The sequence below is a fragment of the Equus przewalskii genome, chromosome 1, assembly GCF_037783145.1.
Source record: "Equus przewalskii isolate Varuska chromosome 1, EquPr2, whole genome shotgun sequence".
In the NCBI taxonomy this organism is placed as follows: Eukaryota; Metazoa; Chordata; class Mammalia; order Perissodactyla; family Equidae; genus Equus; species Equus przewalskii.
In genome coordinates this window covers 103,411,893-103,437,944 of record NC_091831.1, presented here as the reverse complement: position 1 = coordinate 103,437,944, position 26,052 = coordinate 103,411,893, and the positions used below count along the sequence as shown (strand labels likewise).

General features: G+C 37.7%; 1 long non-coding RNA gene across 4 annotated transcripts in view; it reads left to right on the top strand.

The window, feature by feature from the left end:
- The first annotated feature begins 17,982 nt into the window (after positions 1-17,982).
- LOC139083361 (uncharacterized) overlaps positions 17,983-26,052 on the top strand; it is a 53,707-nt gene continuing 45,637 nt past the window's right edge. For 3 of the 4 annotated variants that reach the window (XR_011540014.1, XR_011540013.1, XR_011540016.1), the window contains exon 1: positions 18,040-18,124. This is a non-coding gene — a long non-coding RNA (uncharacterized lncRNA). Of the gene's footprint in view, positions 18,125-26,052 lie in introns of all 4 variants that reach the window. The other variant, XR_011540015.1, reaches the window with a different exon arrangement.

The following is a 26,052-nucleotide window of genomic DNA, read 5'->3' as shown; positions in this document are numbered from 1 at the left end:
CAGATCTGCCTTACTGTAATGCCAGCCTGCCTTATTCTGGAGCCTGCTCCTATCCTGAGACTCATACTCTTGAATTTATCTAGTGGATCTGACAATGTGGGTCACCAATAAACAGATGGCTTTTTGTCAACATGAAAACAATAAATGTATCATTCAAATGGGTATCCATTCAAAGAGGAGGAAATCTAAGATTTCTTGGATCTGAGAACACATTGTACACACAAAACTGTAAGAAGCTTGGAGGAACATTATTTAAGAAGGAGCATGTTGTAGACCGTAACGTTTTATTCAGCTCTGACAGTAGCACAGTTACCTGCAGGCATAGAATGATGCCCACTTGATAGTTTCTTTCTGTCCTTATTGTTTTTCTTCTTTGTTCTAACTTTGACAATCAAAATTCTAACAAATTAAAATTATTTCTTACATATTTAGAAAGAAAATCTTTTACAGTGTCTATTAACGCCATGTGCATCCCCATTCTGAAGGTGCATTTAACATCCTCATGGCTGCTGGCTGTCTATACTGACAGACAACGCAACTCTTGATTTCTCTCTTCAGGTGGCTCAGACTAGCTAAGAGAAAATAATAATCTTATCTTCTCAGAGCCCTGAAATATAAAAATAGCCTGGCTGTTTATTGCACCAGGGTTTTAGGCCCAGGTATATCAGAGGAGTGTAGAAAGTGGATTGTCACTTCCTCAGCTGGATATGGCGGCTTCAAAGGAAGAAGGGAGTCATAGATTAAGGGAGTGTGGCCGCACTCAGCCTTCTCCAAGAAGGCTTAAAATGCCCTCATGTAGGGCCTTATCAGGCTGAAAGAGGGATGCAGAAGATAAACTTTAAAAACAAATACCAAAAAAATCCCGATTATCGCCTCTGCCTCCACCACGTCTGGTCAGCAACGTGTTAAGTGAATTGAAACTAGATCGTGGAGAGACAGTCGCAACCTGGTTATCAGTGGCAGTAAATGGAAGATAATAGCCCCACTAGAGAGTTATGAAATGGCTTGTCTTTGAGCTGCCAAAGTGTTTAGTCTCTCTTTTATTATATTCACAGCAGTAATCCGATATGTCCTGACTTCTGTCATCTGTATGTAATGCTTATCAACTCTCTGTCAGTGATTCACCCTCTTGTCAGGGACAATTATTCCTCAAAGTGCCGAGGTTATGACTGAAGCAATATTATGACTGAAAAGAAAACATGAAAGGTGTAATGCATCACAGCAAGCGATCTGGGCGCTGACGTCAAAGTACAGGAAAACATTGTTGATAAAAGGAGAATATAAGGCGAAGTTTTGTTCTCTGTGCCGGGGGCACGGCTGGCATGGCTGGGGTCAAATGGGCAGAGAACCCCTCTCCTGAGATGCTTCACGAATCTATGACTGCAGGATGTGCGTGATTCTGCCCTCACGGCTGTGTCCCCATTTCTATTTCCACTTAAGGGCTCCTCGGATTAGCTTGTTAAAGTGTACACATGGTGAAGAGAGTTGAATGGAAACAAACTGGCACAGAAGCTCTGTTTTATAACAGAGATGAAAGTCCACTGCTTTGAGTACCATCATCATGCTTTAAGATCTTTACTTACACCTGGGACGTTCTTAAATGGTGCTTATCCCCACATCATACTTGAGAAGGCAGCAAGAGTGTGGTGGGGAGAGCTGGGGTTTTAGAAGGATCCTGATCAAGATTTCAATCATAGAGAGGCAGGATAGCAGAGTGATCAAGAGAATTGGAGTTTGGAATATTAAAGAGTTAAAATTTTGACAGTCAGTATTTGTTTTGAATGTTGCCTCCGACCTTTGGTGGCTGTCTGACCTTGAACAAGTCACCTGATGCCTCTGAGCCTAAGTCCTTCTATACCAAGCATAAAATAGTTCCCGATAATACCTGTCTCGTAGAATGTTGGAGAATCAAGAGATAATGTGTATAAAGTGCTCAAGACACTGTAAGATAAATAGTCACAGCAGCATGTAACCAGAAATAAGATATTGTTTAATCTCCTTGTGTCTCATTTCCTCATTGGAAATATTTCAAGGTCCCCTGACATAAGCCAGAGCAAGAAGCTGGAGGTACAATAATCAAGACTTGCTCTTAGGTGCCCTAGGAAGCAGCCCCTTGATAATTCCAGGGAATGTAGAGCAGGAATGCTGTTGAGGACCTTGCTGATTATATTACCAGAGCACTCTGCTTAAGGAGCCTTGGTTGGGACCAAGACAGTAGATGATGTCTTCTTTCATATAGGGAATACTGTTTTTGTTGAGCAATTGGCTTTTGTATTATTTAAAAATCCTAGGGATTGCCTGACTTCTCCTCCCATGCAACTGCATGACTGCTGCCAATCACATGGCACATACATGGACAGGGGTGATGTTCAAAACGTTTATCAACCAGTAGTGGGTAGGCTTACTGACCATTCAGAGTGGATGCCAGTGGAGTGGATTCAGAGTAGAGCAGTGCCTTCGAGACCTGCTGCTTTGCTGGCAATAATTCTAAATTGCTGGTGAAGCCTAGTGGTCTAGAATAGGGGCCCACCAGCTTGAGTGCTGGGCAGGGGCCCTGGCCAGATTGGGAGGCAGGCATTTCCCCTCACACAGAAGTATGTCACTAGTTTTACAACCTGTCTGGCTGGATGGGAGCATACTTGATGACCACCAGCTGTGTCTATGGAAAAAGAGTAAAACTCCATGATACTCATTTTCATGTTAGCTTCCATTTTATGTTCTTAACCTTGTTTTATTTTTTCTTTTAAAATTTATTTATAAGTTATTATTAAAGGTTACTTATTGCATCATTGTAAGAGTCAAACCTGGTCAGTGCAAAATATTTAAAAAATAGAAATAATCAAGAGAAAAATCAAAAAATCACTTAAAATTCTTACCACTCTGAGATAATCAACATCAACTTGGTGGTACATTTCTTTGGTCCTTTTTCCATGTGTTTACATCTTTGACATATTCTTGTGATTGGTTTCAGAGAGAAATTCTGTAGGATATTTTGGAATGTCAGTACTTAACGTCAGTAATTAATTTAATAGTTTTTCTTTTATAAATTTGGAAAAAACATGGAATTTTACAAAACAACCTCTTGGCTTATATCAAGATTCCCACATGGGATTTCTTCTTTAATATGATGAACTATTTCAATTGGATCCCTAATTCTGAACCATCTTCATAGTTATCTAATAAGTCCTATTTAATCATGGTATGCGGATTAGAAAGACCGATCTCTCGTAGAGTTTTCATGTGGAAGGCTCGTGCTGTCTGATATCAAAGTTGTGTTTACTTTGGAAAAAGAAGTGGGAGGTTTCCATTTTCTCTTGTTCTGGAGAAGTTCATGGGGCATGACCATATTCTGAAGTCTGAGTGCCTAAAGGTTTGAAAGGGTGAAAGAAAAAAATCCAAATTTGAGCTTTAGAGATGGAGCCTTGAGATTTTCAACTTCTTTTACAGCTATTGCCTTATTAAGGTTTCTTTTTTATTCTTTTTAGTCAAATTTTGACCCCGATTTTTCACCGCAAAACTTTTTATTATGTCCACAATTCTACATTTTTTAGGACAGAATTGCATGTGGTTGTCTCATCGTAAATGGTTTTAGTAACTGGGATTATTTTCCATTTCTTATTATTGATATTGAAGTTCTCTCTTTTTTCTTACTTTTTCTTGGCCGAAATACGTCCTTTGGTTTGTATTTTCAAACAATGCAAACTAACTCTTGAATTTGTCATTTAAAATGGGTTTTTTTACGTCCTTGTTTTTCTCATCATTACATATTTCCTCTTGTTTCCTTAGACATTTAGTTGCCCTCAGTAAAGTGCTATAATCAAATGTTCTGTTTGCTTGTTTATTTATTTATTATTTTTGCTTAATAATGAAAACGTTTAGGATATGAAATCCACTTTCAATACAGGTGGAACTGCATCCATCTTTGACAATCTGTTTATTAATATGCATGTTATTGTTATTTTCTAACTGATATTTTGATTTCCACTGGGAGCCAGAAGCTATTTTTTTAAAGAATACCTTCTAATTTCTAGTGGATGGGGCTTTTATTTAAACTTTTGATGTTAGTTTCTAGTTATGTTATTGTGTTCAGTGAATGTGACTACTACACATTCTACTCTGTAATGTGTTATGTTTTTATTTTTCGATTGTAGCAGTTTTTGTAAATATCCTATTGGTTCTATGAAAGCAACAATAGAATTAACCACAATAGCAATGGGAATTCAAACCATCCTTCCTATTACCCTTCTTATTTTTGTTATCATGGTGTATTTTTGAGGTCCTCTAAGTAGAAAAGCCAGTCAATTTATTGTCCTACTAGGTGCAATTTTGAGAGTGAAAGGGGGACTGTTAATAATTATTTCTGGACGGCAAGCTAAACTGGAATATGCTGGGTGAATCACTCATCCCATACCTCGCCTTAAACTCTTTCTGAAATAATGTGAAGCATTAATTAAATAAATAAACCTAGTAGGTATTATTTGTTGTAAGACTTACACAGAGTTGAGATAGTATTTGTGGTCTAACGTACGATTGCCTATAAGCAATCCATGAGGTCTGAGAAAAAAGTCCCTACTTTTTGTATGTGTGTGTGAGGAAGATTGCCCCTGAGTTAACATCTATTGCCAATCTTCCTCTATTTTATGTGGGATGCTGCCACAGCGTGGCTTGATAAGTGGTGCTAGGTCTGTGCCCAGGATCCGAACCTGCAAACTCCAGGCAGCATGCAAACTTAACCTCTATACCACTGGGCCAGCCCCAAAAGTCCCTACTTCTTAATTGCTATTTAGGTTAGAAAAGGTCCAATATTAATTAAATAAATAAGAACTTTCATATCTTCTATAAGTTTTAGCTGATCAAACATGCAAAATATCTAGCTCTACATCTGGTACACACATATGTATATACATACATAGACACACACATACATGGATACACATATATGCATACACACATATACACACATATGTAAGTATGTTTGTATGTGTACACATACATACATAGATACTATATATATTTTTATTTCCGTAGGCAAAAATCAATACACATGATATACAGTATAATTAAAATATATTTAGTTATTGTCATCTTTATCTTGATATGGCTTAGAATTTTTGAAATGGCCGAGTCATGTGTATAAGACTATGAGATCTCATTTCAGTCTTTATATGGTGTTAAATGCCAATAAAACATGCTTTTGGAACTAATTAAAAGAAGATTTATATTTTACTTGTAGAAAATGTGTTCATTTCCAAGAAATTAAAGTATTTAAGTAAGGTTTTAAAAGTGTAAATCTCAACTAGTACTAAACTATTAAACGTAAAACATTGGTCTTTAAAAATATAAAATTAGGGGACCAGCTCCATGGCCAAGTGGTTAAATTTGCACACTCCGCTTCAGTGGCCCAGGGTTTCTCCGGTTCATGTCCTGGGCACGGACCTAGCCCTGCTCATGAAGCCATGCTGAGGCAGCTGTCACATAGCACAACCAGAAGGACCTACAACTGTGTACTGGGGGGCTTTGGGGAGAAGAAGAAGATAAAAAAAGATTGGCAACAGATGTTAGCTCAGATGTCAATCTTTAAAAAAATGATACATACATAAAATTAAAAGTAGCTGAACAAACATAGATGATGAAATTCATAGGGATAAAAATGGTTTTAATGCTCTATTTTCTTTTTGAATAGCAATCACAACATATCTTGAGATCTAGGCACGCTCCAAAACAAATTTTAAGAATAAATGAAGTTTCTTTTCTTAATCCCTTTCCCTTCTACCAACTGTTTATTAAATTTGTAAATGAATACTTAATTTCACTTAGCACTCTGAAATTTGGTTTTTATTTTCTCTTGACTTTTCCAGGTCAAATATTGAAAATATTTTAAGGGAATTCAAAAAATTATAAAAAAATATTAAAAGCCACCTAAATGTCAAATAATTAAACATGAATATATACATGTATATATTTATATTGATATATCCACTTTATATAGAGAGAGGCACACACACAATTGTAATTATGCTGTCATTACACGTCTTTATATTTGCAATATTATCATTATACAAAAGCGTAGGCAGACATTTATTTTTCTTTGGGGAGGTGAGGATCAATTTGGGTAATTGCTTGTGAAAAGTAAAGAATGGACGAAGGGACTACCTCCAGTCATTAATAAAACATCTCAGGTCAGATTTCTTAGAGTGGCTTTCAAATCTGATTAGAAATGTGAAATATCGCTGTGCATATAGATGGGCATGATAGCGAACACTCTTGAGGAGGTACAAACTCTCAGGAGGACGTCAGAAGCACATTTAGCCGACAGCAGGCAATGCCAGTGGGTATCTAGTCACTATTCCATCTTATCCTTTGGCCCTCTCTTAGGAGTGCATCAGAAAACAAAATTAAAACAAGGTTGATAACAAAAGTGGTGTCCTAAATTCCTTTGTTCCTGACCACTGCCCTCCATTTAGCCTCACTTTTCAGTTTGTCCAGCATTGACACTCCGGATCAACAGGAGCACTGACAATGCAGGCTCCCTTCTTCCTGCCTATTGTGATAGAGTCAGGGTTTCAGGACCTGCAGCTGCAGGTTGTTGGGGACCTACAGCAGGTTTCTATGGCAACTGACTAATCCACAAGTGGAAGGTCATGGAGTGCCTCAGACTCCAGAGTTCTATTTTGAAAGATCTGATCACTCTTCTGTTCTGTGGTGTGAATTAATTGTGTAAGATCATGGTCAGCAAAAAATCATTACTGACTGGTACCGGCATGTACCCTTGGCGAGAGAGTATGTTTGGTGCTTACAGATTCTGACTGTCATCAGCCACGGTTCTACCAGAGAAATGAGCCTAAATATCAGATAGATAGATGATAGATAGATAGAGTTAGATAAATAGATAGATAGATAGATAGATAGATAGACAGATAGAGACAGAGACTTTTGTGCAAGGAATTGGCATATTAGATTGTGGGGGCTATGGAAGCAAATCTGAAATCTATAGGGCAGTCCAGCAGGCTGGAAGCTCTCTGGCAGGTGCTGGTCCTGCAGTCCACAGGCTGCATTTCTTCTTCCTTAGGGGAAGCCCAGTTTTGCTCTTAAGGCCTTCCAATTGACTGGAAGAAACTCAACTGATTATTGAGGATAATCTCCTTTACTTAAAATCAGCTGATTGTAGATGTTCATCATATCTACAAAATACACTCACAGCAATACCTAGTTTAGTGTTTGATTGCATAACTGTGTACTATAGCCTAGCCTAGATGACACATAAAACTAACCATCACACAGACCATACATATTCTGAAGTCCACTCATTAGAATATTTTGGGATTGTCATCAAAATGTGTTGCTGTCATCAGCTCAAGTTGGTTATGTATCAAGGGCAGGAAGAATTGGTATTTCTTTTTTTCTGAGTCAATTTACTTGTGAAGGTGGAGTCAAGGGCGTCATACAAGCTTCTCTGATGAAACCGTAGGAGTCTATGCTGACTGGTCAGCCACCTCGGGGTTTGGACAATAGCTGCTGTGCAGGCTTCCAGCTGGAAGTATGGGAAGCAAAAGCTTTGTTACGCCGAACAGCCCTGTGCTCCAAGTATCATGGAGAACAGTGATTGTTTGGGGTCCTGGGGGGCCTGGGTCATGTGAACTGACGCCAATCCACCAAAGGGACTGAAACAACATACTTGTGAGGCAGAAACTCCCCAGCAGCTGCTGAGCTAAAGTTGCTCTTGAGAGGAATGGATGAAGGAGGAATAGAGGTGCTCATGCTACTTTTTTTTTCTTGCTTTTACTGACTTTAATAACTGATTAAAGCTACTCTTCGCGTGGCTGCATGGTTAACCCAAGGACTCTGGAGTCAGAGAGCTTGAGTTAGCCCCCTGACATCACCGCTTAACCTGTGATAGTGCCCCCAGCATAGTGATCTGGACAGCACTAACTTGAAAGCTAATTGTGAGGAAGACAGAAGTAAGTACCTGTAAAGCCCGTAATACCTGTGGGAGAGTGTTGGGCATGTGATGGGGAAGTGGTCAGTCAATTGTGGCTAGTACTGCTGATGTTACTGTCGATGCTTCCTGATGAGGTGCTGCCCAGGCATCACCCTGTTAGGGCCTCACAACAGTCTTATGGGAGTTTTAGAGTCAAAGAGACTGAGTATAGAGAGGTTATGAGCTTCCTCAAGGTCACTGACAGACGTGGTAAGTGGAAGCATTTGACTAGCAAAGAATTTCAAAGCTGAAGAGCTGACTCACTAGGCTGTGCAAATTTTCTGACAGAAGAACTGAAAGTTCAGGAAAAAACTGCATTTTTGATCAACAGAAAAATTCTCTAATAAGCTAATTCCAATCCCTTGTTTTTCCAGTATCTGTTTATTATTATTTATATTCAGTCTTTTTCAATCTTCAGTCATGTGCACACACAGACCAGAGGGATCACTGGTTGAGGACAGAATCCATGTCATTTATCACTGCATCTCCAGGGTTATCAATGCATCTGGTTCATATTAAACTCTTGCTAAAAAAGTGACTGAATATGATGCACATGGCATAAGCTATCTTTTTATGGTAAACCAGAATATTAATAAAGATATCACAAATATGACCTTTATCTGGTAGTCCACAACTTGCTTTGATTCTGTCGACAGGGAGAAACTGAAAAGTCCACTGTCTTGCTAAGGAAGAAAGATGGGACACATTGCTAATGGAAGGGGGAGAAGAGGAAGAGCTCTGACAAGTACAGGACTGCAAGCAGACTTCTTCAAAAAAATGGACTGATGGAATAACAAAAAATGAGAGTGACAAAAATCTGAAAGAATTATGCCTGGATAGCTGAAACTCCAAATGGGTTGAGGGACAAGAGTACAGGATAAGGATAATCAAAACAGTCTGTCCCCCAGCTCCCCAATTTGGTTCCATTTAGAGCTAGAAAACATGATTACTGCTTACACCGTACTATCCTCAGTGTATGCAAAGAGAATGTAGACACTGTCAGCCCCTGTTTTACACCTGTACTCTCTGTGGAGTGCTTCAGAGTAAACTTGTGTGCAGTGAGTGAAGATGAAGCAGAATAATCTCCTTATTGAAGGAAAAGCAACTAGAATGTTCCCAGGAGGATGAAAGGATGTTGCTGTAGTGGTGTGAAAGGCTTTGAGACAAGTTTGAAATGATACTGAGTTCTGGTCTTTGAGGAATGGGGGACCAGGAAATAGGTTGGGAGGTAGAATCATACCACTTCTTCCTCCTTTTAAATGGGGGAGGAGAACTTCACAAAGGAGAGAATGGGAAAGCTGATATTGATTCTGACTAAGATTCTGGAACTAATGGTTGAAGAGAGTCAATACAAATTCTCCAAGCACAGTCACATAAGGCCTCCACTGTTTTCTATTTTCCCCACAAAGTTACTGTGGCAGCCATAACACAGATGGGTTTCACTTAGGTATACGCAAGTCCTCTCCAGAAGTACCTATAAGTGAAGAGAAGCACATGTGTGCGTGTTGTTGCAGTTGAAAGATTAAATTATTGCATCACAAGTTGCTGGATGGGAATTGAGGTCAAACTGGAATGTGATTTCCAGTGGTGCGTTATGGGGATCTGTCCTCAGCTCTACCTATGCTATTCAACAATGGAGGGAATTATTGAAAAATTTGGAGAAATAAAAACTGCAGAGTTCACAGATTGAGGTGAATTAGAAAACATTTCATGACAAATTCAGGGCCTTAAAAGATCATGACCAGCTAATCAGTAAGCTGAATAAAATTAGACAAAATTTAATGGGAATCAATGTAATGACCAAAACTTGGATCCAAAAGTTGATAACACAATCCCAGAGGGGAGATGCCATGATTGTATAGAACCCCACTTAGCTGACCTAAGTTCATGCCTGAGAAGGCAAGACAGTGATGTGGGTGCCAAACTTCTGATCTGGACTCCAGCCCTTTCAAAGAAGTACGGAATCTATCACAAGTAATGAGAGGACCACTTAGACCTATGAAATATTTCTATCATATCTGGAATTTGGAAGTCAATTTTATACCCAACTCTTTAAGTCGGAGAACACATTTATAGACCCTGGAGTCTGATAGACTAGAACTTGAGTCCTGACTCTTTACTGCTATGTTTTCTTGGGCAAAACACTTAATTTCTCTTTGTTTTCTTATCTTTACAATGAGAATAATAAGACATCAGCCGTAACATCCTGTGAGCCTTGCAAGTATGTTAAAGCACTTAACACACAATAAATAGCCAAATGTTAGCAAAGACGTGATTCAGGAGTAACATTGTTTCCTCAAACATTTACACGTTGACATGGGGTGGGAGCTCAGTGTGGAGTCCCCAAAGGGGGTTCCTAATTTGCCTTAAGGTCATCACTAAATCTTTCAGTGCAGTCACACTCCACTCTACGCCGTCTCCCTCACACCCTCACTCTTAGCTGAGTCTGTGGAAAAGAGAGGGAAAAACAGAAACCAGGCAGTTGATCTGGATTTAGATGCAAGCCAAGTACATAATACTATGTTCCCAGAAACATGTCACGGGAACCAGAATTTTGTGGCCAGAATCAGAGTCATTTCCCTGAAGCTGAAAGTGATTAGTCTCCCTGGAGAGAAAGGGTGAGGGCTGTGGACTGGGTCCCTGGGATAGGATCCTGATTTGGGTTCACCAGTCCTCACCTGAAACCTTACTTGAGCCTTTCTACTCTCTCTTCATGTACTGTATTTCCATCTCTAGAAACACAAGAGGTTAACCTAAAATCTAAAATCTTGATGAAAATGTTCTTTGGCCCACTAAAAGGAATACGCCATCTAACAGAGCTGTGCATGGGTGCAATGGGCCACCTCATAAGGTAGTGAGTTCCCTGTTGCTCGATGTGTATGAATAGAGGCTGGATAATTCCCTGACTCAGGCATCAGAAGGGAGCATGCATCACTAGTGCTTAAAGATCTCACCAATTTGAATTGACGGAATATTCTTTAACAATATATTCAATATTGGTATGCAATCTTTTAATATTTTGCAAATAGCTGTAATATTTTCACTAAGCTATTAAGTTTCATTAAGCTATCATATACACTAAAACAAATTCTTTTTTTACATGATTGTAATTAAGTTCTAACTATAAAATTTATAAAAATGAAATTGTAATATTTAATTATTTGGAAGAAAGTTAAGTTACTGTCCAAAAGTAGGTAGATCATTAGTTATTACAACTCTTACTTCAAAGTGGTGTTAAATTTTTGGTCTACCGTAATAAATTTTTTTAGCAAAGCACAGACATCATGCCATTTTACCTCTACGTACATTAATATGCACCTGCTTTTTTAAAAAAGGACATTTTCTCATGTAATCATTATGCTATGGTTTTAATCTTACAAAATTATCAATAAAAATTCATTGATATCACCTAGTACCCAGAATGTATTTAAATAGCACAGATTTTTCTCAAAAATATCATTTTTAGTTGATTTGAAATGTTTTACATTTCTTGCTTTTAAAATAATGTCACAAAGAATAATTTTCTGCCTGAGTAATTTCCAACTTCTGCCAGATTAAATTGGGATAGTTTCTAAAATTGCAAGTATTCGGTCAAAAAGAAATTATGTGTCATTTTGCTAGATATGGTCAATATTTTCTCATAAGTGTACCCTATCGCCTTCCCACCATCAGTGCAAGAAGGTGCCAGCTGGCCTTCTGCTCTTCCAGTTGAGTATGACGTCAAAGCTTCCATGAGATGCAGTCTAGTTTAAATTTGCATTTCTCTTATCATAAATGAGATTGAGCAATTATCATATGTTTATTGGTCGCTTATGCTTTCACTTTGAAATATCTTTTCATATCACCTGATCTTTTGTCAGCTTGATCTTATTTTAGGATTTTTGTGATCTCTCTCTCTGATATATGTTGCAAATATTTTTTTTCCTGTGTTATTTGGGTTCTTTTTACTTTGCTTTTGTTTGTTTTTTTCCATGCAAACACTTTTTGAAAAATTGTAGCTGAATTTATCAGTCTTTTAAAAATAACGGCTCCTTGATTTTGAGTAATTCTTAGGAAGATATTCTGCCCCCACACAAAATAGGAATGAATTCACCTGTGTTTTGTTCTATCTGTTTGATTTCACATTTAGACCTCTGGTTTGTTTGGTTTTATCCTGGTTTACTATATGATCTGGATCCATTATATCTTTACATATATGGCTATTATACAGCTACCCAGTTGTCTCAACACAATTTATAAAAACATACCTGATTTAAAGTGCCATCTTTATCATACATTAAATTTTCATAAGCAGTTGAATATAATTCTGGATTTTCTATTCTGTTCCATTGGACTGTCTGTCTATACATGAGTCAATACTCATTGGTTTAATTGAAGTGGCTTTAAACCTCACATTGCCCTCTTTAAGGGCTAATCTGGACATTCTTGCTTCTCTGCTGTTTTCAATTGAACTTTACTAGCAATGTTTTAACTCCAAAAAGAAGATACATGTGATATTTTTATTGAAATTGTATTAGATTCACAAATTATCCTTGGGTGGGAGTACTTATCTTCATGACTGTCTTTCTATCCCAAAGCGTGATATGGTTTTCAATTTGTTCTAGGCGGCTTTTGTGTCTTTCCATAGTGTTTTAAAACTTTCTTCTTACAGGTTTTGCATATCTTTTGTTTAAGATTATCCCTAAAGAAATGTATCATGTTTGTTTGGCTGTCAGTTTGCAGTATTTTATTCCATTATCGTATATAACAACATTTGTATTAATTTTCTTGGATTTTTCCAGATATACAATCATCCCAAATAAAGATCATTTACCTGTCTCTATCCAATTATGTCTCAAATGCTCTCTCTTATCTAGTTGCATTGGCTACACTCTCCAAAATTTACAGAGTTGTGGCAATATAAATGCAGATGAACAAAGTCAATTGAAAGCATTACTTAGAAAACCATCAATTGAAGCAAGTTTTTCTACCAATTAATTCTTTATTATTTAGAAAATCTTGTAGAGTGTTTTTCGGTAACACACCCTCTAAGTATTTACAGAATAAAATCTGGTAAAAATACTAGAATATAGGTTGTGGAACATTGTAGACAGCCAGGCATTGGATCTATGATAGGCCTAAGTTTGAATCTTGGTTCTGCCACTCACTGGCCCTTTCACTGTGGAGGTAGAACCCGTTGGAGACAGTTTGCACTGTCATAAAATTAGATTTCTGTAAAGAATAAACTGATTTGGAAAAGCGTGCAGAAAATGCCCAGTAAAATATCCAGCTCACACACGTCAATTAATGTTAGTTTCTTTCATTCTTTCAAGAGGTCCGGAACAGGGTCCAGCTAATCATCTAGGAGAACACTTTGTATAGTGTGGGTTTTCAAAATATGTTTTCTGAATTAAATTTGCAGATGGGAAATGTCTGCTGAGCATGATCACTTTTCTAGTTGCTCTAAGATATACTAGATAAGTGGAGAAGAATTGAATGGAAAAAAATATTTTTTGCATTGGAAATTTCTGAATGTTCTCACTTTTTATCCAACCACAAACCTGGCATGGAAGAGCTATCCTTACTTTACAAACAAGATAACTCGGGCACAGACAAATGAACTCAAACTAGCCAAAGTTAGATTAGGAATTGATTCCATCTCTTTCTTCCAGATATGGCTTAAGGATCAGTGCAGGCTTGTTATCTGATAAAGTTAGGATTCAAAATCGGTCTGCGACTTATTGGCAGAGATTTTAAAAGTGCATAATATCAAGCATTGTGAACATTTCTGAAATGAGCACTCACATATACCAGACATGAGAATGCAAATTGATATAACATTTCTAAAGTTCAGTTTCACAGTGACTACCAACAGTTTAAAAATAGTGTTAGTCTAATGAGCAGATAATAACGTATCTAGGGTTTTACCTTAAAAAAATAGTCAGAAATGTACATGTTGATTACTCTCCAAGGAGAGCGCGATGTCTTTGCATTTTGCTCTGGTACCTGAGCTCCTTAGGGGTCTGCTCTTGACTCTTCTTGTTCTTTACCCTCAGTCTAGGTGAACTCGCCTGTTTTCTTGACGTCAAATATCAAAGATATGCTGACACTTTTCCAGATTATATTTCTCCCTGACAACCCTACATGTCTCCCCCAAAATTAAGATCTTTATTTCTAATTACTTCATGGACATCTCTATTTGTTTGTCATAAAAGTAATCAAAAACAAAACTGAAATCATAAGCTCTATAATATCCTACATCCCACTTCCAAATGTGTTCCTCTTGATGCTCACAACCAGCAAATGGCATCGCTATCTCCCTGATTGCTCAAATAAAGCACTGGGTACCACACTTGACCCCTTGCTGTTCTCTATTCCTTCACCATCCATCCCACAGACATTCTGTTGACTTTATCTTCTAAAAACTATGAAATCTGGGGCCGGCCCTGTGGCGCAGCGGTTAAGTTCACACGTTCTGCTTCAGTGGCCTGGGGTTCACCAGTTCGGATCCCAGGTGCAGACATAGCACCAATTGGCAAGCCATGTTGTGGCAGGCGTCCCACATATAAAGTAGAGGAAGATGGACACGGATGTTAGCTCGGGGCCAGTCTTCCTCATCAAAAAGAAAAAAAGAGGAGGATTGGCAGCTGATGTTAGCTCAGGGCTAATCTTCCTCAAAAAAATTAAAAGAAAATAAAAATAATGAAATAAAATAAAATCTATGAAATCTGTGTGCGTCTTTGCTCCATCCCTTTGCACTTCCTTAGCCCAAGCTAACATCCTATCTTGTTCAGGATCCTGGAGGAGTCCCCTCACTTTTTTCCCCCTCCAGACTTCGGCATTACTCTCCTGCAATCCCTGCCGCACATTGACGTTTGGGGTGGGAGAGGGCCTCTTTCTAAAACACAAATGTAATTATGTCGATTCACTTTTTAAAATATGTGCATAGAGTTCCCTTAGGATGAGTTTAAGCAAACTAGGCCTCCTACTACCTGATACTCTTGCTTGTCACCAGCTCACTCCACTGTGTTCTTTGCCTGTAGGAGCCACTGTCAGTTCTGGAGTAGCCCGTGCACTCTTGTATCTCCAGGCTTCCTCATGTGATAGTCTCTTTGCTTGGAACAGCACAAGCTCTTCCCTCCCACCTTCTGTCCATTTGAGAGATTTCTACTCATCCTATAAGTTTCCATTCAGACTTTACTTTCTCCCAGAAGACTTTCTGACCCATAATTCTGAGTGGGTGGTCCTGTGATACCCTCTACTTCACATGCTTTCACATTATACTTTATCCAAACTGTTATTTAATTTCTAGAAGTGCCATGAGAGTAATGAGCATATCTGTATCATTTATTCCAGTGCCCAGTACATCACTCCGTGCACGATAAACATTCCACCAACATGGGCCAAATGAAAGTCCTACATTATAGTGTTATTTGCAGTAGTAAAACATTGAAAATAGTGTAACTTTTCAAAGATACAAACACGGTTATACATATCACGGCACACTTATATGATGAAATCGTATGCAATGATTTAAAAAGCATCAAGTTTTGAAGTGCTTTTAACAACAAGAGATTTGGTGGAAAAATACAGATTAAAAAGCAATTTGCAATAGATTCCCAATTTTATAATGCAAATAGCTAATATTCTAGAGATTACATTTGCAAACATTATGCTAAATCTTTTAAATCAATTACCTTGTTTAATTATTATAAGCACAAAATAAAATGGGTACTATTATTATCTTCATTATAGAATTGGAGGTCACACAGGTAGAGAGTTATTAAGTAAAAGTAACTTTCTTTATTCATAGATTGAAAATCAGATTTTGTCTGACTTTAAAGTATACACTTCGGAACTGTAGGAAAACACGTGGATAGATCGAACGTTGTGTATACACACATGTGCACGCCCACACGCGTCAAATATAATATCTTTCTGTTGTCCACCTTAGTTAAGGGGAACATAGCAACCTGTTCTTAACAGTTCTTATCTCTGGATGAGAACTGTTTTGACTATAATTTTTTAAAGTAATTATCTCTCTTACTTTTCCCATGATGAGCATACAGTATCTCATAAAGTAATTAAAATAGTACATTTAAAAAAGAAATCTCTCTGTTATTAATCCTCTAATCCACAATGCTTCTCTATCTCATTTGTAGATAGAGAAGGAGCATCTTGGGATGCGAAGGTGAGACTCCCATTTCCTCTTGCATATCATTGTTTATGGACACATCTGTTATCCAGTCTTGAGCACACGAGTTACAGTTACTCAAGTTATCTGCACAATAGAGACCTGTCATGGACAGATGCAGTATGGGGATGCATAAAATTCTGGGCACACTGTCACTCTATGGACTGCATTGAGGTCTCATCCAAATGGCCAGAGTCAAATATATAACTCTAAGAATGGGAATTGAGACTCTTTCATTCATTCACACCTACTTGACCAAATATTTTTGTCCACATTATATACCAAAATCCATGCAAAGATCTGGAAAATATAGAGATGAGAGACATGTATTACTGCCCTGGAGAGAAGGAATTCATAATAGGGTTGGGGAGGGAGTAATATAAGCAGATGAAGAAAGCATAATGCTTGGTCTAAAGGAAATATGAGCAGGAGGATGGAGAGCAAACTTTGGTGTAATCTTTGGTGGGCCTGGTAGAGACTGAGGTCCCTTTCCTGTGTGTAACACCGGTCCTTTCCAAGTGCCTTCAGTCAGGCTCATATTTTATTTCCGATGATACTGTCAACATAAGGCTCAATTAACATTGGTGTGGATGGCTGCCCTCCTCTCTTCTGGAAATATGCAAATTGACAACACATTCTTTGCCCTCGCTGGTTTGTGTCAGAGTTGGCGTAGAGGTCAGTTTTTACCTGTTCCACTTTCTTGCCCCTGACCCTCTGGCCCTTTTGCAGACTTAATTATGTCCAGCTGGGTGTACTTTGCCCTTTCCCTGAATAGGACAAAAGAATACTTACTCTCACCCATTTTCAAAGGCTTTACCTTTCCCTTTGGATTTGTGGTTCAACAAACCACATCTTCCTTGACTCAACTCCCAAATTACCTTAATAGCCTATGGCATCCAAACGGTGACCTTCGCCCTGTCCTGGATTCTCTGGTGCCTTTAAGTCACACCTGCAGTCATTTAAAACACTGTCACCAAGCTGTGGTCAATTCCTGGGACCAGCTGCTAAGCAGCAGTCAAACGTTTTATTCTTTACTGGACAGAGCCATGATTTATAATTAAAAGACTTCTTTGTCCTCCACTCTCAAATATTAAAAATAAATTACCTCTAAACTCTCTTCTCTCTCCTTTCTGTCTCTCTCTTTTTCCTATTAGCAGCATTACAACAACATAGTCTAATGAGAAGAGCATCTGTTGACTTCAAAACCTTGGGTTTCAACCCACGTCTAATAGACTTTATTGTTCCTTCAAAGCCTCAGTTTCTTCACATGTAAAATAATTAACAGTTTATGTTTAAGGGAAGAAATAGAGAGAATAACATAATGTTAAGAGTAATGAAAACTGTAAATAAAAATAAAGGTAAGGGAATAGAGAGTATGAAGGGCTAGTTTTAGATCTAGAGGTCAGGGAAGGACTCTCTGAGGATGTTGCATTTGGACAAGAAGCCAAAAAGAGTGACGGAGAGAGCCATGAAATTATCTGGGGAAAGAGCATTCCAGGCACAGAGAATAGCAAGTGTAGGCAACTTGGCCACAGGGAGCTTGCTTGGTGTGCTCAAGGGACAGTAAGCCAACAGGTATGGCTCAAAGGCAGTGAGTGAGGGGGGGAAAATAATTCAAGGTCATGTCATGCATGGGTTTAGAACCAAGAGGAAGGTTTTGCATTGGGGTATCAAAAGCCATTTAGAGGATTTTTAGCAGAAGGTGGGGGTGACATGATAACATTTTCATATTAACAGGAACACTGTACAGCGTGGAAAAGAGATTGCTGGGAGTCAGAAATAGAAGCCAGGAGACAAGGTCGAAGCTCTTGCAGCCTACGAGATGAGTGATGACAGGGCTTGGAATGGTGTTTGTCATGGCATCCTGGAAGAGTTTGATTCAGGATAGGGGTGTGTGAGAGAGAGCAGTAATCAGAACTACAAGGCTTCTGCCTGAGCAGTTGGGTGAGCAGAGTTGCCATCTACTGAGCCAGGTAAAACTAAGGGAAGATTGGTTTACGGGTGTGGAAAATAAGAGTTTAGTTTCACACACATTAAGTTTGACTTGATTAACAGATGCCCAAATGGAGATTCAAAGGAGGAAGCTATATATGCAAGTTTTGTTCAGAAATTGGGCTGGAGAAGAAAGTTTGGAGTCACCAGTATATATACAAAATGCTGTGAGCCCATCTGGTAAGAGAGGGACTCAGAACTTGGGGTTGACCATGACTGAGTTGCTGGTGACTTAGACATGTTTGAACTGAAGGGGTGGGCACACATCTAGCAGGATTATGTTCTAGAGAAAATCCGGAGTAGAAACAGCTAGGATAGACAACTAAATTGAGGAGTTTTGAGATAAAAGGGGACTCAGAATATGATGCCCATGGATAAAAGGGATAAAAGGAAAATTTTCTATGCTAAAAATAGGCAGTATGGAAATACAACTTAATATTATAATGATATGTAGAGAAGTCTGACAACATTTTCTGGTCATTCTGATCTGATCACAATTAAATGAAAATATGCAAAGAAAAGATCCCAAGAGAAAATACTTGCCAAGTATCAATGGTGATTTCGATATTTTGGCAGGATTACGGATGACACAAATAATTTCTTCATTCTTTCCTTTGTTTTTGTACATATACCTTATTATGGACATACACTGCTTTCAATTTTTATTAATTTTTATTAAAATGCATGAATCCATCTCCCTTTTAATAACTAAAGCCTTGCAGTTAAATTTAATTTGATCTATATTTCCAATCCTCTCTCAAAATATATTCCAGGCTCCGCCCTCAGAAATAATTACTGTTATGGGTTTGAAAAGTGTTCTTCTAATATTTTCTTATATTGAATAACTATTTGGGTACTTCTAGTATCTTAAATACAATTTTCAGCCTAGAATTTATCAGTATTTGTATCCTGTATCTGAGCAAACTTTGCTTCTCTTCGCTCACCCTATTCCTTTCATAAGCATTTTACCCCCTCAGATTAATACTGTGAAATAAATTTTACAATCAATAAAAACTTCAGTGTTTTACATGTTTATTTGTTTACAATAATTCTTGAATATCTCCCCTTCCATTTTCATCTTTGAGTAAATTTTCTTATGGTTCTTTCAGAGAAGTTGTATAAATTGTAAAGTCTCTATGTCTAAAAAACGTGTTTATTTTCTTCTTCTATCTCAAATTACAGTGTGGCTGGTTTGGCTGAGTGTAGCACGCTAGGTTCAAAACACTATTTCTCAGGACTTTATGATGCTACTGTTGCGTTCTTATATTCGGTGCCGCTGATGAGAAACCCGGTGTCAATCTGATTTCCATTCCCTTGTGAATAATCATTCTTTTTCTTCTGGTATCTTTTAAGAATATTTTTTCAGTATTAATATTCTGAAATTTCATTTTATTTTGTCTTAGTGTGAGTTTTTGGTTTGTTTTTGATTAAATTTATCTTGTTCAGTACTGTGTACTCATTCAGTTTGAGGACATATCTCATTTACGTATGTATATATGTACATATGTATTTATTATTTATGTAAGGGTTCTGGGATATTTTTTGCTACATTTTTTCAAGTAGCTCTTCTCCCTTCCTGTGTTTACTCAGTATATAAACACTTTTAGATGGATGTTAGAAATTTTGAGTCTGCCCTTAAAATATTTAGACTTTTAGTTCACACTTTTGTTTCTATTTGTCTCTATTCTGTGATCTACAAACGTTTCTCGGTTTAAATTTCCATCTTCAGTTTGCCCTTCAATACTGTCTAACTTATTATTCAGTACATATAATAACTACTTATACATGTTTCTTTATATTTATAAGTATAGTAACTATTACAGAGCATATTTTTCTTTGCAAAATCTCTATTTTTGTTCTTATTATTACCTGTATTTATTTCATCACACACCTTCTTTTTTCTTTCAATGACTGTCATCCCATTCTTTATAGCTCCAACTATTTTAAGGTTTTCTTTTTTTGTATATTTGCTCTATTACCTTTGTTATCCAGGGTATTAGTTTTTCTTATGTTCGGATTTGCTGGTTCTCTTTCACGTAAATGCCTTTCTCAAATGTCTAATAAATCTGGATTCTGTACTCAGCTTCTCTTGCACATTTGCTGGTCTGTGGAGTCTTCCTGTGATGTGAAAACCTCAGCTTGCTGCCATAGTGTGAGCTTGTTGCCTAATTTCTTCTTTATGTGATGGCTGATAGCTTTGTGTTCACTGTGAGCTTCCTATTATTTTCCAAATTTATGTATTATTAGGCTTTTTTATACCTAATTTATTAATTTCATATCTCTTGTTCATATCTTCTTTACCGATTTTATGAATCAACTCTCGGTATCTTAAAACCTTACAGAGCTGGACAAATCCTTGGGGGTAGGCAATCCCACATTGTTGCAGCCTCCACTGATTTTATGTGCTTCTGGGATTCTCTTGGTCTTTGTCTCATGATGCCAATGTGGCTGCCACAGTCTAGGCATTCCATCTTCACACTATTATCCTAAGCACGGAAGGTTGAAGTTGGAACAAACAGGGTTGTCCTTCCCAGAAACCTCCTCCTACACTTCCCTTCACACTTCCCTGGCCAGAAATGGTGACATGTGCGCTCCTCACATCAACTGAAACTGAAAAATGAACATCATCTGCCAAAAGAGAATAAGATTGTAATGAATGATTCAGGTCAACCATACCTCAGCTTCTGGGGCTGGGCAATTGCAACCCCAAATTATATTGCCAAGATTTTCTTAAGAAAAAGACGGTGCATGTGGTTTCTGGATAAACAAAGTCCCTGCCGTACTGAACACTTATCTAGTTTCTTAAAATCCTAGATTTAGAAAACACAAATGGCTCCACTTTTATAATTATTGTCTCTACTACATGCTACAGAAATAATAACATAAAAACTTGTGACTCATTTTGAAGCTATCAATGTGACTTAAAGTGAATTTCTTAACTTCGTATAATAATAATCGTTTCTTTACATAGTGAAAGAAAAAATGACTGCTTGGAGAGTGCCGGCCATAGGGAGACCTTTATAAATGGAGAAACCTAACTCTAGCCTTAAAGCTACCTCTCTTTCCAACCAGGAGGTAACATTTGCTTCAAAATTCCCCCTGGGAAGAAGAAATAGATCATCTGTGTCTGGGTCAGCCAGGGTCGAACTTATATGCCCAGCACACATGAGTCGTTCAATGAGTGTCTGTTGACTGAGTGAAGTTGGAGCAGACCTACATGTGTGCATCGTGGAGGCTATGTCTTGGCTCCAAATGGTCATAACAGCACTGCTTTCCAATGGGAGAGGTCACAAGGGAAAAGTGCTATCATTTTGATAAAATCAAGAGCAAAATTTTCTCTACAGTGAAAAATAATATAAAACAAATTAAAAGATTTTAAAAAACTTGGAGAAAATAATTTGTGCAAATATTTCAAAGTTAATGGTCTTAATATTTCAGTAAGCCATACAAATCTTTAAAAATGCAGGAATAAGTAAATGGGAAAGGGAATGAGGAGAGCAGTCAAAATAGAAGTATAGGAATAACTAAAATGAAAACTGGATTCACAAATTACTAAAGAAATGTGAAACAAAATGACAACAATATTTATGTTTGAACGTCAAAATGCAGTGCTGCTAAGGGCATGCTGAAATGGAGACACCTATTGATGAGGAGGTTATAAATTAGTGTAGCTTTTAAGAAATCTGCTTGGAATTATGAATCAAAAGGCTTGATGGTGTTTATATATTTTGATCCAGTAGTGTCCATCTTGTGTATATTTGATGGGAAACATTGAAATCCAGATCAAGTTTTACGAATAAAGCTAAAAATTATAAACAAGAGGAATCTATGAATTGGAATAATATCTAGTCTTTATATTTATGGAAACTTTTGAAAGACATAGAAAAAGCATGTTATACGAGCAAGTAAAAGATCCAGATATAAATTTTTTTTTTTTTTTCTGGTGAGGAAGATTGGCCCTGAGCTATCATCTGTTGCCAACCTTCCTTTTTTCACTTGAGGAAGATTGTGGCTGAGCTAACGTCTGTGGCAGTCTTCCTCTATTTTGTGTGTGGGGTGCCACCACAACATGGCTTGATGAGTGGTGTACTGGTCCACAGTTGGGATCTGAACCTGTGAACCCCGGGCTGCTGAAGTGGAACATGAGGACTTAACCACTAAGCCACTAGGCCAGCCCCTACAATTATTTTTATAATAAAAATAAAGTATTTTATTTATGTTATAAATACTTCATAAATACTTTATACTTTACAATGCTTTATAAATATTTTAAAAATTATTTTTAAAGTATCACCTCATTATGTAAAACAGCGATTAAATCCAAAATTTTACAGAATTTCTCTCTAGGAATTTCTATGTGCTTACGTATATTTTTCTGTTGGTTCCAACATTTTCATTTTAAGGAAAGATTGCTTTGACAAACTGTAAAATCCAGACAACAACAAAAGCAAGGAAATACCTGTGTTCACCTTTGTGAACAGATTACAGGCTGTAAAATCCTTCCACACTGATTTAGTCCTCCCAATCCTGTGAGTATGAAAAAGAAAGCATTACTTTCTCTATCTTGAGTTAAGGAACACGAGGTTCGACTGTGTTAAGCAAGTTGAATGACCTCCCCAAGGTCATCTAGCTTGTATGTGGTAAGACCTCAATGTTTGTTTCTTGGTTTCTAGGTCAAGGCTCTCTCCACTCGTCGAGATGGTTCTTTCCTTTGTATGAAGTGTGTAATTTATTTCTTGGAGACTTCATTGTAGACTATTTGGGTTTGGTGGATTATCTGAATCCCTTTTCCGGGTTCCAAGTAAACACTCCTGAATACTTCTAGGAGTGCTTCCTGTAACATAGCTCAGATGGGGTTTTCTGTGACAAAATAACATAGAGAACATGAAATCAGTCTACAGGACCAGGTCTGTGTGTCAACACAGAGGAACGCTCTGGGTTGGTGCCCACGCTGGAATCCACTGAGAGGCCGTTTTGGCAATGTGGAGAAAAGTAACCCAGTGCAGGTCAGGAACACTTTCTTTCTGTCACCAGGACCTAAACATCTGTGTGCTCTATTTTTTCTAAAACTGGGAAAACTTCCCTTCATCTAGCATTCTGGGATGGCATGAAAATGAGCCACACTTTTTACCTAAAGTTTCCTCTTCAAAACAAAAACACCTGTGCATGCTATTAAATATAAATTTATTAAAGCAATTGTTTCCACTTGGTCTTTATCATCTAATGAGTACTATATTTGTACGTGTCCTCTGGGACTATTAGTCCTTGTGTAATATATTAATTCAAGAAAATCTAATCATAATAAGTATTGTTACATAGTCATAAAATACTAGGAAAAAACCCTGAAGAATCATGATTTGAAAAAGCTTTTGCCATATTTTATAAAATAAGAAAAAACATAAATAATGAGCAACAATTCTGAATTTAGTCAATCTTTATTACTTTTACTTGAAAATCTTTTTTAAAAATTAGGGGCTGGCCCCATGGCTGAGTAGCTATAGTTCCATGTGCTCCACTTCAGTGGCCCGGGTTTGTGAGTTCGGATCCCAGGTGTGGACCTCCTCCACTCATCCGCCTTGCTGTGGAGGTGACCCACACACAGATGTTAGCTCAGGGCCAATCTTCCTCAAGGAAAAAAAAAAAAACGAGGTAGATTGGCAATGGATGTTAGCTCAGGGTGAATATTCCTCACAAAAACAACAAAAAAAAAGAAAAACAAACAAAACAAAATTTTATTAGAGTGGCTCATTCCTACCTCTTTTGAGCCACTGAGAAAGTAAGTCCTTCTTTCACAGTAAGGCCAATGGTAAAATACCTCAGTGGTCCAGCCCTATCAGACTGCTTTCCAATCCCCAAAACAATATAAATTTTACCTGTCTGGGAACTTACTCTTGCCTTTTTCCAGAATGTCCATCTTTTGCTTGCCCACATGGGATCCTTCTAACTACCTTCCACGCTCTAGCACAGGGTTGATTCCTCCCTGGAGACTTCATGATCACCCCTTGATCATACCTCATAGCACTTAACAAAGAGCTCATTTAGTGCAATTATCTCAAAGTATTATAGTTATTTGTATACACAACTGTTTTCCCCACTGCTCGTGCATTCTTGGGAGGTATGGACACTACTCAGACATCCTTATTGCTAAGGATGTAGTAAGCATTCAAAAACGTTGACTTGATAAAAGTGAACAAAAACAGCCTGTCACATTCTGGTGGGCTCCTCAAAGGGTTTTCTCTCATATAGCATGAGAATATATTACAGGAAAATATTTCAAAATACGGATGTGAATATGGTTGGGTTTTTTTCTGTATTCAAAGGAGACTCGAAGTGGAAATTGATTCAGATTGTATACTCCAAGTTAAAACGAACCTCTTTTGTCTTTAATAGCAAGTGGAGCAATATAATTTTTGTTTTTACAAAAGCCTACAGACAACTGTAAAAAACATCAGTAATGCGTAAGGTATACATACTGTTGGTACATATCTAAACAATTCTGACCTAATCCTCGTGCCCAGCAATGGCTGACATTGGAATCACCTGGGAGCCACGTAAAACACTGATGCCTGGGCCCCACCAATTGGCTGGAGGTATGGTGAGGTTTTTAAAACTTCCCCAGTTAAGTCTAATGTGCAGGTTGATAAGCTCTGCTTTACAAGAAAATAGCTTCCAAATGCCATACATACCACACCTGGAAACAAAATGGACTTGGTTGATAAATTAGTTCTTAACTTCTTGTGAATCCTTAAATCTTTTCATGAATCATGGGATTGAACCTGAGAAGTACATCATCTGCCTGTGAATCAAGCCCCCCTATATGAGATAAATCCTTTTCTTACTCCTGCGTGTTGGGTCACTAGCACACCAGTGGACCCAAAGCACAGAGCTGGAGAGCCAGCATGGACTTCTAATGATCATTATTACAGAAATATGAGAAGCTGTGGTAGTTTTCCCTTTCCATAAATTCCTTTTAAATAGTAACTTCCATATTCTTCATGGATGGACTGTAGATAATTATCTAGAGACTCAAAAATTAATCATTTCCTATGTATGGATTGAAAAAAAATCCATTTGAGAAACAGCTTCCTGCCTGCCTGAAGCCAAATAACCAATAGATATTGCAATGAAAAGAATGCAAAGACATATCCAGTGACGATTTTAAACAGCAGCAAGTGACCCGTATATTGTTATTGTACACAGCTGTTTTATCACACACACACACACACACACACACGCACACACACAAATAAATCACAATTAAACAACTTTGAGAACAAAGAATTTGAATCAGACCAGAATTAACTTTTCCTGCAAAATCCAGATATGTGTTTTGCTTATACTTACAACAAGCCGTGATTCCCACGTGAAAGGTATCAATCAATTTCCTTTTCCTGTCAATCACGTGTGCGGTGCAGAGTCCTGGTATGTTGGGTCACGACCTTCATCCTGGATATGAGCCAAAAGCCGCCAGTAATTTGACTGGTGTAATTATTTAGACTGTTTCTAATAAGCCTAAAAATGTGATGTTAACATTTTTCACATGTTTGTAGGCTTCTGGCCTTCAAGTTATCCTCAGCATACCATGGTACACTTTTCTTTAGTTATATTGGAGTAAACTATAATTTTTAAATGAGAGTTGATCATTGGACACTACCTCGTCTACAGGACCATAACATATTATTTCTTTAGAATTTTGATACAGGTCACACTTTTGAGAATAATCGAAATCCATGCAACATAAATTTACTGAGCATTTACTATGTGCTGGGTGAGGAGAATTAAAAGAAAAAGGTCCACAAAGTAGATGAACTGACAAAAGTCAGTTAAAGTGGTTGGTAAAGACACATGGTTTAAATTCCAGGTCAATGAACTAACAAGTATGTGACTTTTGGATATTTTATGAGTGTAC